The 13,498-nt window shown below is 37.5% G+C and overlaps 1 pseudogene; it reads left to right on the top strand.

The window, feature by feature from the left end:
* The first annotated feature begins 948 nt into the window (after positions 1-948).
* Positions 949-2,213, top strand: LOC101279560 (beta-citrylglutamate synthase B-like; annotated as a pseudogene).
* The last annotated feature ends 11,285 nt before the right edge of the window (positions 2,214-13,498 follow it).

Raw genomic sequence — 13,498 nt, 5'->3', positions numbered from 1 at the left:
AAGGAAATAATAAAGATCAGATCAGAAATAAGTGGAAAAGAAATGAAGAAAACAATAGCAAAGATCAATAAAACTAAAAGTTGGTTGTTTGAGAAGATAAACAAAATTCATAAACCATTAGCCAGACTCATAAAGAAAAAAAGGGAGAAGACAAATCAATAGAATTAGAAATGAAAAAGGAGAAGTAACAACTGACACTGCAGAAATACCAAGGATCATGAGAGATTGCTACAAGCAACTATATGCCAATAAAATGGACAACCTGGAAGAAATGCACAAATTCTTAGAAAAGCACAACCTTCCGAGACTGAACCAGAAAGAAATAGAAAATATAAACATACCAATCACAAGCAATGAAATTGAGACTGTGATTAGAAATCTTCCAAAAACCAAAAGCCCGGGACCAGATGGCTTCACAGGCAAATTCTATCATTTAGAGAAGAGCTAACACCTATCCTTCTCAAATTTTCCAAAATATAGCAGAGGGAGAAACACTCCCAAACTCATTCTATGAGGCCACCATCACCCTGATACTAAAACCAGACAAAGATGTCACAAAGAAAGAAAACTACAGGCCAATATCACTGATGAACATAGATGCAAAAATCCTCAACAAAATACTAGCAAACAGAATCCAACAGCACAATAAAAGGATCATACAAGGAGATTTTTCTGCAGAGGACTGAAGGTTCTGCCGTAGTCTTCTCACCTGTCTTTCTTGTCAGCCTGCACTACTGATTTCGGACTCTGTGAGAGCTCCTACAATCCTCGAAAGAGTGTATATTCAGGAGGAAGTAACCCCAGAAAAGGAAGAACAGGCAGATCAAGATATGTAGCTCTGTGGCCACCAAGTTGTGGTTTTTGACAGATCATCAAATCAGGGAAGACTATCCCCAAATAGAGATCTTACGAGCTTTAAAGACCAAATGTTGTGAGGAGGAACTGGACTTTAGAGCTGTGGTGATGGATGAGGTGGTGCTAACAATCCATCAAGGAAACCTGGGTCTTCGTATCAATGGAGAACGAATTACTGCCTACCCTCCGGCAGTAGTAGTGAGAATACCAACCGGTTGGGTGCAAACTGATAGTGACATCACTGTTTTGCGCCATCTAGAGAAGATGGGATGCAGGTTGATGAACTGACCTCAAGACATCCTGAACTGTGTTAATAAGTTCTGGATGTTTCAAGAGTTGGCAGGTCATGGTGTTCCTCTGCCAGATACTTTCTCTTATGGTGGTCATGAAAATTTTGCTAAAATGATTGATGAAGCAGAAGTACTGGAGTTCCCAATGGTAGTGAAGAATACATGGTGTCATAGAGGCAAAGCAATTTTCTTGGCTCGTGATAAGCACCATTTGGCTGATCTAAGCCATCTTATTTGCCATGAAGCTCCATCCCCGTTTCAGAGATATGTTAAAGAGTCTCATGGAAGAGATGTATATGTCATTGTCATTGGAGGCCGTGTGGTTGACACCATAACGCTGTTCAACAGATGGGAGGATGCAAAGCAACTGCTCACTAGTGGTGTCGGGATGATGTGCTCATTGAGTAAACAAGGGAAACAGCTAGCTATCCAGGTGTCTAATATCCTGGGAATGGATGTGTGTGGCACTGACCTGTTGATGAAAGACGACGGCTCCTTCTGTGTCTGCGAAGGAGACAATGCAAATGTAGGTTTCATAGCCTTTGATAAGGCTTATAACCTAGATGTAGCTGGTATCATAGCTGAATATGCCGCCTCCCTTTTGCCCTCTAGCCGACTCGCCTGGCGTATGTCCCTGCTCTCTCTGGTGTCCATGACCAGTGAGACTAGTGAGCCGGAGCTGGGTCCCGCAGACAACACTGCTGTCGACAACATGAGCATAAGTTCCAGCTCTGTTGGCAGCGATCCTGAAACCATGGAGTGAGAGCTGCTCACCAAGCTCCCAGGGGGCCTATTCAACATGAACCAACTGCTAGCCAATGAAATCAAACTCCTGGTGGAGTGATTCCACCAGTAAATAATTAACCAACAAAACCCTTGTAAAGCTTTCTTTTTCTTCTTTCCTTTTTTTCATTCTGTTTTCTTTTTCTATTATTTTTTTTAAACCAACTTGCAATGCTGTTCATGGAAAATGCTCAGGAAGATGAGAGAAAAATGAGTAGGATTAGTTAGGAAGGAGGAAGGGGGAGATAGATGAGACCTTTGCTACTAACCTGTTACTGACTTTGATTTACAAATACTACAGATAGAGAAGCAGAAGATGTGAGATACAGAAAAATGTCAGGCTCTCATAGTTACCCTTTTAAATTACTCAAAAATGTGTAGGCTCTCAGGCCATGAAGGACATAATTTTTTCATGGTCTCTTCCTTTTGTTTTTGTACAGTTGGTACAAATTTCAGAGTCGTGTAACTTCACATTGTATTGTAATCCATGAGGAAGACATCTACCTAAATTATAATTTTTTATACAAATAAGAAAATTCAGCCTATACACTATTATCTAGGAGCTTTATGTTCATAGTTATGAAATCTTGAGGAGTTTTTTTATTGACTTTTTTCCCCTTAATTTGGGTGGGAGGGCAACGTGAATGTGACCCCATAAAGGTTTTTTTAATGATAAAGTTGGCATGTTTGCATGATAAAAGGGAAATGAACAGTATTGCAATGTCTGGCACACAAAATAACATTTACTCCATTGTAGATAAAATTGCACTAGTTAAAATATGTGCATTGACTTGTATCTGTTAGTGTTTTATCCTTTTTTGAAAGATATATGCTCTGTTAATGTTGCATTTGTTTTTAATACATGCTAGTCTTAACATTCCCTGATCTATGCCTGCATCTTTAACAATGGCCAAAGTGAAGAAAATGCTACCTTTTTTGTTAACAAGACACTGACTTGAAACATGTGCCTTTAAAGCCTTTTATTTTTTTCCTTTTTTCTTTTGGTGGTTGAGCATTTAAAGAATAAGGACAAGGAAAATATTTTTGGGGGGCAAATCAAGGGTCTATAAGTTCCTAAGTATAAAGTTGAAGTGATTTCTGACACCAGCGTTATATATCTGCATTTTTCACATTTTAGGAGGGTGTGTGTGTGCACGTGTGTGTGTGTGCACACGTGTGCATTCTTGCATGTTTATGTGCTTTGCTTTTTGTGCTTTTTGATCAACCAATCAAAAAGGAAACCAATCAACCAATCAAAAAGGAAAGATTCTAGAAAATGGAGCATGATGGGAAACAGTTTGTTACTTTAACAAAAAAACAACTGAGTCGTTTTCATAACTGTAATCTACTGGGTAGAGGTACCCACCTAAAGACATGAGGAGAATAGCTGCTTCTTAGACTTTTGTGTATGTGTATGTTGTCTGCTTTTTTTCTTTGCTTCTAGACTGTTCAGTGAATGATTTATTCCAGGATACATGCTTTTCCTCTGCTTCTTGCTGTGCATTTTCTCCTATTACACATAGGTTTTGGGGTGGGGTGGACTGAACATTTTTGTTTGGGGACTTATTTAGCAGTATTGAGACTCTTATAGCCCTACTCTGAAGACTTCAATATTCTACTCTTTATATTACTTTATTTCTGAATTTATAAAAGCCCCAAATTGCATATAATATGAGCCTTTAAACATGGGTAAAACTATCCCAATAAATGCTTTGGAAGGTGTGTTAAGAAATGGAGATGCTCCAGAGCTCAATGTAATTTTTTTAAGCAGCAAGTTCCATCTCCCTACAATCCTCTGAAACTTTTTACCCGAGTCCTTTCTTGCCTCTCCAGTGCTTTTTTCCTTCAGATGGACCTTAAACATAATTTCTTTGACACTACTAGAGAGACTTGGAGGCAATAAATCAGTATTAACCAGCTCTAACAGAGGTTTGATCATGCTTATTTGTACAGTTTCCACCCCATTTAAAAAAAGGAATGTAATAAAACTTGTTTTTTCTATAGAATTAAATAATAATAAAATGGAGTGAAAGGTTGATTGTTGACAAATAGAAAAAAAAAAAGGATCATACACCATGATCAACTGGGGTTTATCCCAGGAATGCAAGGATTCTTCAGTATACACAAATCAATCAATGTGATAAACCATACTAACAAATTGAAGGAGAAAAAGCATATGATCATCTCAATAGATGCAGAAAAAACTGAATTTTTGACAAAATTCAACACCCATTTATGATAAAAACCCTCCAGAAAGGAGGCATAGAGGGAACTTATCCCAACATAATAAAGCCCATATATGAAAAACCCACAGCCAACATCGTTCTCAATGGTGAAAAACTCAAGCCATTTCCTCTAAGACCAGGAACAAGACAAGGTTGTCCACTCTCACCACTATTATTCACCATAGTTTTGGAAGTTTTAGCCACAGCAATCAGTGAAGAAAAAAAAAAAAAAGGAATCCAAATCAGAAAAGAAGAAGTAAAGTTGTCACTGTTTGCAGATGGCATGATACTATACATAGAGAATCCTAAAGATGCTACCAGAAACTACTAGAGCTAATCAGTGAATTTGGTAAAGTAGCAGGATACAAAATTAATGCACAGAAATCTCATGCATTCCTATACACTAATGATGAAAAATCTGAAAGTGAAATTAAGGAAACACTCCCATTTACCACTGCAACAAAAAGAATAAAATACCCAGGAATAAACCTACCTAAGGAGAAAAAAGACCAGTATGCAGAAAACTACAAGACACTGATGAAAGATATTAAAGAGGATACAAACAGATGGAGAGATATACCATGTTCTTGGATTGGAAGAATCAACATTGTGGAAATGACTATACTATCCAAAGGAATCTGCAGATTCAATGCAATCCCTATCAAATTACCAATGGCATTTTTCACAGAACTAGAACAAAAATTTTCACAATTTGTATGGAAACACAAAAGACCCCTAATAGCCAAAGCAATCATGAGAAAGAAAAACGGATCTGGAGGAATCAGGCTCCAAGACTTCAGACTATACTACAAAACTACAGTAATCAAGACAATATGGTACTGGCACAAAAACAAAAATATAGATCAATGGAACACAATAGAAAGCCCAGAGTTAAACCCACACACATATGGTCACCTTATTTTTGATAAAGGAGGCAAGAATATACAATGGAGAAAAGACAGCCTCTTCAATAAGTGGTGCTGGGAAAACTGGACAGCTACATGTAAAAGTATGAAATTAGAACACTCCCTAACACCATACACAAAAATAAACTCAAAATGGATTAAAAACCTAAATGTAAAGCCAGACACTGTAAAACTCTTAGAGGAAAACATAGGCAGAACACTCTATGACATAAATTACAGCAAGATCCTTTTTGACCCACCTCCCAGAGAAATGGAAATTAAAAAAAACAAATGGGACCTAATAAAACTTCAAAGCTTTTGCACAGCAAAGGAAACCATAAACAAAACAAAAAGACAACCCTCAGAATGGGAGAAAATATTTGCAAATGAAGCAATGGACAAAGGATTAATCTCCAAAATTTACAAGCAGCTTAATAACAAAAAAACAAAAACCCAATCCAAAAATGGGCAGAAGACCTAAATAGACATTTCTCCAAAGAAGATATACAGATTGCCAACAAACACATGAAAGGATGCTCAACATCACTAATCATTAGAGAAATGCAAATCAAAACTACAATGAGGTATCACTTCACACCAGTCAAAATGGCCATCATCAAAAAATCTAGAAACAATAAATGCTGGAGAGGGTGTGGAGAAAAAGGAACCTCCCTACACTGTTGGTGGGAAAGTAAATTGATATACCACTATGGAGAACAGTACAGAGGTTCCTTAAAAAACTAATAATAGAACTACCATACGGCCCAGCCATCCCACTACTGGGCATATACCCTGAGAAAACCATAATTCAAAAAGAGTCATGTACCACAATATTCACTGCAGCTCTATTTACAATAGTCAAGACATGGAAGCAACCTAAGTGTCCATTGACAGATGAATGGATGAAGAAGACATGGCATATATATAGAATGGAATATCACTCAGCCATAAAAAGAAACGAAATTGAGTTATTTGTAGTGAGGTGGATGGACCTAGAGTCTGTCATACAGAGTGGAGTGAAGTAAGTCAGAAAGAGGAAAAAAAAATACCGTATACTAACATATGTCTATATATATATATATATATATATATATATATATATATATGGAATCTTAAAAATGATTCTGAAGAACCTAGGAGCAGGACAAGAATAAAGACACAGACATAGAGAATGGACTTGAGGACACGGGGAGGGGGAAGGGTAAGCTGGGATGAAGTAAGAGAGTGGCATGGACTTATATATACTACCAAATGTAAAATGGCTAGTGGGAAGCAGCCACATAGCACAGAGAGATCAGCTTGGTGCTTTGTGACCACCTAGAAGCAAGGGAGATGCAAGAGGGAGGAGATATGGGGATATATGTATATGTATAGCCGATTCACTTTGCTATAAAGCAGAAACTAACACACCATTGTAAAGCAATTATACTCCAATAAAGATGTTAAAAAAGAAAAAAAAAAGGTAAACGTGCACTTATCAGAACGTGCCATTCTGTAACAATGTCCTATTTCTGTCCTTCCCCTCACGCTTATGGTCCCCCCCTGCTTCTTCCACTTCTTACCCTCATTGCCCACTTACAATTTGGGTTTTGCTCCTTCCATTCATTAGATTTACACACTGACCTCTTCTTGCCAAAAGATATTTTACTAAATCCCTTTCCTATTTGATATCTCTGGGACAACAGGCAGCTCACTCCCTGAAAGTGACTCTGCCCTTTGCTCTGTGACACCTCATTCAGTGGTTTCTTCTTCTGTTTTCCTGGCCATCCCTTCTCCATCCCTCTATTGACTCTTTCCTGTATCACACCTCTTATCTGCTGTCATGTCTTGGGACTTAATCACCCCTTTGCGTTTTTCCCTTTCTACACTTACTTCTTCCTAGAGACACATCCATTCTCAAGGCTTCCATGACCCCCTTTTGCTTCTAACTTCTAAATTTTCATCTCCAGCCCTAATATCTTCAACTGCCCAATTCTATCAAGGAAAGCTCCATTTTCCAATTTCTTAGACTAGGAAGTGTGAATTCATCTTTTTCTCCTTTCTCTCACTCCTGCCCTGCCTCGTTGTCCTAAGAGTAAGCAATTTGGAAGCCCAGTCTTTCAGAGATGGGCTGCACCCACTCAAGACTACTTATGTGAGCAGGCATTCTGCGACCCTGATGGGTGGGAGGGTAGTACCGCAAGTGTGTGGAGGGGATAATTACCAGGCTATAGAGTATCAGTCTACAGAGATTCAGAGATGTTAAGAAGGACTAAATCAGTGAAATCCTAAGAGAAACTGGAAGGCTGAGAGGTAAGAATATAGCATCAATATGAAGAGTCAAATTGGCACAAATTGAAAAAGTTTAATGATATCAAACTGACCAGTATGTGGGGAAACAGGTACTCTCAAAATTAGCCAGCATGCATGTAATTTGTTATAGCCACCTTGGAAAGAAATTTCAGAGTATCTCTTACAAATGTAAATGCGTATACTCTATGACCCAGCAATTTCACTTCTTCATATACACTAATGAAATATATACCCACATATGAAGGCATATGAAGAAGAGGGCATGCTTAAGAATTTTACTGCAGCATTATTGATAATATTAAAATATTAGAAATAATCTAAATGTCCCAACTAGAGAATGGTTTAGTAAACTGTGATGTATCTGTTATTCAGAATACCACACAGAAGTACAAGATTGAAGCAGATGTGCACTAATACAGAAGCCTCTGCAAAGACACAGTAAAATAGAAAAAAGAAAGGCATGTTATAGAATGATACATATAATATATAATTTCTATAAAAACATACACATATATAAACAACAATGAAATACATGTTTTTTCAAGGACATGTAAGTAAACAGTTGTGTAACAGAAGATCTGCACAGCAAAATGGTTAGAACGATTATTTCTGGGGAGGCAGGAGAGGACTGAGGCTGGGATGGTGAACAAAGAGGACTTTATCCTTATCTGAATATGTATTTTTTTAGAACAAGGAAAAGTCACACTTACGTCAGTTGTGTGATTATTAGAGAGACAGGGAGAGAGGGAGAGAGAGAATGAAAGAGAGAGAATGAGAGAGCAAAGAGAAACCAGAGAATGAAGCAAAGTATCAAATAGAATGGCCAGAAATGAGCTGTGTCAGAGGACAGTTAAGGAACTGGTTCTGCAGACATAGCCTGTCCACTGCAGTGTTTCCCCAGTGCGTGTTTCAGCATACTTGGCTGGTCCAGAAGTGTCCTCAAAAGAACCAAGTTGTGTTGGAAGGAGTGGCCACTGCAGGTAAGGTTGGTGGGGCCAGCAAAAGGAAATAGGGCCAACAAAGCAGTAGCTGATTAGTGTTTAGCTTTGGAAAGGTGCAGATAAGACATAGGCCAGAGCCATGGTTGGCTGGAAAGAGGTCTAGTCAATAGGAAAGAGGTCACAGTAGAATCCATGGACAAAGCAGGCTGGAGTTTGGCCAATGGGTACATGTTCTGTGTACATACAAGACAGGAACAGCTCTATAGAGTCAAAGTTAGATGCAAATTTCAAAGATAATTGCCAATGGGTTTTGCTATTTCCATGGGATATTGAAATAGCTGTTGCTTTTTACATTGGATAGTTTCTATTATCTTCTAGTCAGTCCTTTCTTGAGATAATGCTGTTACCTTAAAATAGTCTAAAATTTCTCCCTGATTCTTATTGGCACACTCAGGCTCCTTGTCCACTTGGATTATGATAATAGCCTAATAAATGGCTTCACTACCTCTTCATTCCAATGCATCCTACCTATCACTGCCAGATTAATTTTCTTAAAGCATCACTTGCCTCATTTTAATTCATATAATCACGAAATGGCAGTGGTCCTCTTTTGCCCAAGGTCTTACCCAACCCAGTATCAGGATCAAACTCCTCTGTTTTGCTCTAAAAGGTCTAAGTAATGTGAACCATTTTATGTTTAGATAACACTAACTCCCACTCTGCCCATAATTTGCATCATCAATTCCTCAGAACACTGGAGTTCAACCCCCAAATCCAGTCCTTTAAAAGTATAAGGAGTCAGTGGTAGACATCAGGTTAGTCCTTTGGTATATCTGCTTCCCAATGTGGCCTCAAATCATGTACATTATTGTCAACCAAAGAAAACTGTTAAGTTTTCTCTGCTTCTCACCTACTATCTTCCTTCTTTTCCTAAACCAAAGGAACTGAGTCATTTATTCTACTTCTGTGACCTTACCCACAGCACTCTTACACTAGCCTCTCTTCCTTCTCTCCAATTCAGGTCAGGCTCTTTGTGCACTCCACTCCACTCTTGTGCCTTTGCTATTAGCCAACCCCTGAAGAGCTCTCCCTACTCCTTCATCTATCCAGATTCTACATATTCCTACCTCAGGTTGCATCTCTATCATGTAGTCTTTTCTAATAACTTCAGCCTACAGAGAGGTTGATCCCATCTCTAAATTCTTAAAGTATTTATACACATTGGAATATAACATTAATATATATTTATTGTTCTTCTTGATTTCACGTGTGTGTGCGTGTGTGTGTGTGTGTGTGTGTGTGTGTATGTTCACCTCCCAGTGTAAGTACCATAGAAGGAATCATATCTTTAATTTTATTGCATTCTCTCTGGTCTTTGCCACAGTGGCTTATTCATAGTGAACACTGACTAAGTACTAAATGATGAATTGATCTGATGTATTTTATACTTGTGTGCAATTATTCTTTATGTATAATATTAATGAGGACTCTTTTGGTTGCAAATGGTAGTAACTCAAATCAAACTGAGTTAATTTAAAAGGGATTTGGTTCACCTAACTTAAATTGTAGGAATACTTTGGTTTAAGGCAAAACTGGATCCCTGTGCTCAAATAATATCATTAAGAATCAATCTTTCTACAATTGCATCAAAACAAAAATAAAAATAAAAAACCTAGCAATAGATTTAACCAAGGACATGAAAGACGTATAAACAGAAAACTATAAAACACTGATAAAAGAAATTGAAGACACAAATAAATGGAAAGATAATTTGTGTTCATGGATTGGAAGAATTTATATCATTGAAGTGTCCATACTACCCAAAGCAATCTATAGATTCAATGCAATCCCTGTCAATATTCCAATGGCATTTTTCACAGAAATAGAACAAATAATTCTAAAATTTGTATGAAAGCATGAAAGACCTTGAATAGCCAAAGCAACCTTGAGAAAGAAACAAAGCTGGAGGCATTATGCGCCCTGATTTCAAACTACATTACAAAGCTATAATAATCAAAACAGTATGTTATTGGCATAAAAACAGATGCATAGATCAATGGAACAGAATGGAGAGCCCAGAAATAAACCCACACATATATAGTAAATTAATTTACAACAAAGCAGCCAAGAATACACAGTGGGACCCGGACAGTTTCTCTTCATTAAATGTTGTTGAGAAAACTGGACAGAAACATGCAAAGGAATGAAACTGGATCACTATCTTACACCATACCCAAAAATTAACTCAATATTGATCAAAGATTTGAACATAAGACCTGAAAGCATAAAATTCCTAGAAGAAAACATAGGCAGCAAGTTCCTTGTTATCTGTCTTGGCAAAGATTTTTTAGATTTGACACCAAACCAAAGGCAAAAATAAATAAATAAATAGGTGGGATGATATTAGACTAAAAAATCGTCTGCATGGCAATGGAAACCATCAACGAAATGAAAAGGCAACCTACTGAATGGGAGAAAATATTTGTAAATTATGTATCTGATAAGAGGTTAATATCCAAAATATATAAAGAACTCATACAACTTAATAGTAAAAAGTAAATTAATTATTTTCTTAAATCCAATTAAAAGTGGGCAGGAGACCTGAATAGACATTTTTCCAGTGAAGACATACAGATGGCTAATAGTACATGAAAAGGTGCTCAGCATCATTAATTATCAGGGAAATGCAAATTTAACCACAATGGGATATAACCTTACCCCTGTCAGAATGGCTGCTATGGAAAAGACAAGAAATTACAAGTGCTGGTAAGGATGTGGAGAAAATGGAACATTTGTGGACTCTTGGTGGGAATGTAAATTGGTGCAGCCACTATGGAAAACAGTACAGAGTTTCCTCAAAAAATTAAAAATAGAACCACCATATGATCCAGCAATTCCACTTTTGGGTATTTATCTGAAGAAAACAAAAACACTAACTAGAAAAGTTATATGCATCCCTATGTACATTGCAGAATTATTTACAATAGTTGAGACATGGAAACAATGTGTGTTCATCAATAGATGAATGGTCAAAGAAATTGTGGTATATATATACAAAGCAATACTATTCAGCCATAAAAAAGGATGAAATCTTGCCATTTGCAACAACATGGATGGACCTCAAGGGCATTATGCTAAGTGAAATAAGTCAGAAAAAGACAAATGCCATATAATCTCACTTATATGTGGAACCTAAAAAAGAAAAGAAAAGAAAAAAACAAGCATACAGAAAGAGAAGTGGTTGCCAGAAGTGGGGGGGATTGAGAGGGGTGGGAAAAATGGGTAAAGGCAGTCAAAAGGTACAAACTTCCAGTTATAAAATAAATAAGTCAAGGGGGTATAATGTACAGCATGGTGACTAAAGTTAATAATACTATATTGCACATTTGAAAGTCATTAGGAGAATAAATCTTAAAATTTCTCATCACAAGAAAAAATAATATGTAACTATATATGTTGACAGATGTTAACTACAGATGGTCCCCAACTTACAATGGTTTGACATACAATTTTTTTGACTTTTTCCAGGCTAGCAGATATGCAGTATGATACTCTCTTGTGATGCTGGGCACCAGTAGCTCCCAGTCAGCCACGCTACCACAAGTGTAAACGAACAATATACTTACAACCATCCTGTACCCATACAACCATCCTGTTTTTTACTTTCAGTGCAGTATGTGATAAATTATATGAGATATTCAACAGTTTATTATAAAATAGGCTTTGTGTTAGATGATTTTGCCCAACTGTAGGCTAATGTAAGTGTTTTGAGCATGTTTAATGTAGGCTAGGCTAAGCTATGATGTTCAGTAGCTTGAGTGTATTAAATGCATTTTCACATATTTTCAACTTATAAGGGGTTTATTGGGAAGTAACTCCATTGTTGTAAGTTGAGGAAGATCTGTAGATTATTTTGGTGATCATTTTGCAATACCTACAAATATCAAATTGGTATGTTGTACACCTGAAACTACTATAATGTTGTATGTCAATTATCCTCCCCCATCCCGCAAAAATCAATCTTTCTCCATCTCTCCATTCTGATTTTCTCTGGGTTGGCTCTCAGGCAGTTTGTTGATCGTGAGTGGCACCAGAAATGGCAGACTTTCATCTTATCCCCTAGCAACCCAAGGAAAAGAAACTCTCAATATTAGGTTGAAATATATAAAATTGTCATTTACGTAGGTCTAAAATGGTTGAGTAATAGCAATTTCAAATGTTTCAATGTAATAGAGCTAGAAAAAGTCCCAAGGCCTAAAGTTCATTACTTCAGTTTAGATTTCGTACCCACTAATAAACCAATCATTGTGGCTACTAGAAGATAGTACTCTTATTGGCCAGGTCTGATTCATATGCCCACCCATGAGTCATATGACAAAAAGGGAAAGAAGACTGGTTTTCTCAAAGGAAATTTAAGATGCTATTATAAGAAAAAGGAGAATAAAATCAGAGGAGGCAAAACACCAGATGCCCACTGTGCATATAATAAACAACAAATGTGGCAATTTACCATGAAGGTAACAAAACCTAACTGCAGGGAACCTCATTGCATAGGCTCCTCCCAAGACCATATATCTAATTTTGATTCTTTTTCTTAAAGAAGGGCCCCCAGTTATATGTTTTAGGACCAATAAAACCTGGAACTGCATCTAATAAAAATGCTCAAAAATATTTTTGAAATTAATAAATATTCCAATATATTGTACTTCTTTCTGGTTTTAGTGGAAATAAACCATTTACTAAATAGTTTATTCATTAAATTCTTTGCAATAACTTAATCTTTTTTTTCGGTACGCGAGCCTCTCACTGTTGTGGCCTCTCCCGTTGCAGAGCACAGGCTCCGGACGCGCAGGCTCAGCGGCCATGGCTCACGGGCCCAGCCGCTCCGCGGCATGTGGGATCCTCCCGGACCGGGGCACAAACCCGTGTCCCCGGCATCGGCAGGCGGACTCTCAATCACTGCGCCACCAGGGAAGCCCACTTAATCTCTTTTTACACTAATAGAAAATAATTTGATTATTCCTTTCAGATCTTTCCAACTTCTCAGGATTCAGCATCTTAATGTATTTTTCTTCGCCTCTGTCACAGACCCACACAGATAAGGTCCTTTACCATTTTTGCACAGCCCAGTTTGAGATGTGCATCTCTGGGTCGCACTGTGGTTCCTGATAGCACCAATTTGAAGAAACTTACCAGTTGTTCATATT

This window comes from Orcinus orca, chromosome 3, assembly GCF_937001465.1.
Source record: "Orcinus orca chromosome 3, mOrcOrc1.1, whole genome shotgun sequence".
Taxonomy (NCBI): Eukaryota; Metazoa; Chordata; class Mammalia; order Artiodactyla; family Delphinidae; genus Orcinus; species Orcinus orca.
The sequence above is the reverse complement of the archived record's forward strand: the minus strand, read 5'-3'. Positions and strand labels throughout refer to the sequence as shown.